This window comes from Suricata suricatta, chromosome 15 (genome assembly GCF_006229205.1).
Source record: "Suricata suricatta isolate VVHF042 chromosome 15, meerkat_22Aug2017_6uvM2_HiC, whole genome shotgun sequence".
Lineage (NCBI taxonomy): Eukaryota > Metazoa > Chordata > Mammalia > Carnivora > Herpestidae > Suricata > Suricata suricatta.
In genome coordinates, this window is record NC_043714.1 from 59,334,893 (window position 1) to 59,335,947 (window position 1,055).

The window sequence follows — 1,055 nt, forward strand, 5'->3', positions numbered from 1 at the left end:
GATCTTTATCTTCCTCCTTCTTGACTTTTTGTCTCACCACACTCCCTCTTGTCTCTGTGAGCAGAGAACACCCAGACTCTTGGGCATGTAATTGGATAAACAACTTTGAAAAATAGGACTTAGTTAGTAGAAGGTATACAAATCCTCCACAAACTCTAGAAGTGATTTGAAGCATTTGACACCTAGCTGCTGGTGAACTACAGTCTCATTATAATTAGAAAAACTGGAATGTTGACAGGGTAAAAGGGTGTAGAGTCTCATGACTTGAGTTTTCCAAATATTCAATCACCAAGTCCAAGAAATAGTAATGAGATGTTTCTCCTATAAAAGACACCAATGAGGGGCACCTGAGTGGCTCACTTGGTTGAGCGTCCGACTTTAGCTCAGATCATGAGCTAAAGTTCACAGGTTCAAGCCCCACATCAGGCTCTCCACTGTCAGCTCAGAGCCTGGAGCCTGCTTCGGATTCTTTCTCCCTCTCTCTCTGCCCCACCCTGACTTGTACTCTCTCTCTCTCTCAAAAATAAATAAGCTTTAAAAAAAAAAACGACAGCCACAAAATAGCTAATTCTGATACCTTTTAATGGACTCGTTTTTATGTTGGTTCAGGCTCTGGCTATTCATGATATTGAGGCATTTCCATTTTGGGAAAAAATCATGCATTTAACTTGTTGGTGGCAGTGTTCTCCTGTGACAAAGCCAGTCTCACAACTCAGCAGAAAGAGTAGTCTCAAACTTCTGAGCATATAAATGAGATGCATCTTCTAGGTGAATCACTGACTTTCAGAATTAAAGGAGCTCTAGTTGTGACCGTGCCTCCCCCATTGCTCTACTCAGAGGTGAACAGAAGTGTCTTATTTCAAGATGGTTTTACATCACTGAAGCTTAAACTTGACATACTTTCATGGAAATACACCTTCACAGGTGTTTGCTGAGTGCCTACCCCGGGCTGGAAACTGGTTTTTCTGGGACATCGTCTGGTTCTGTCAGCATGTGACATCACAATGGTGTCATAAAATATTAGGGGAGGATCACAGTAGCTCTGTTTTGGTCTG

At 42.1% G+C, this 1,055-nt stretch overlaps 1 protein-coding gene across 7 annotated transcripts in view; it reads right to left on the bottom strand.

Annotated features, from left to right (window-relative positions):
* ENPP2 (ectonucleotide pyrophosphatase/phosphodiesterase 2) overlaps nt 1-1,055 on the bottom strand; it is a 105,577-nt gene that overhangs the window by 15,146 nt on the left and 89,376 nt on the right. The window lies entirely within an intron of this gene.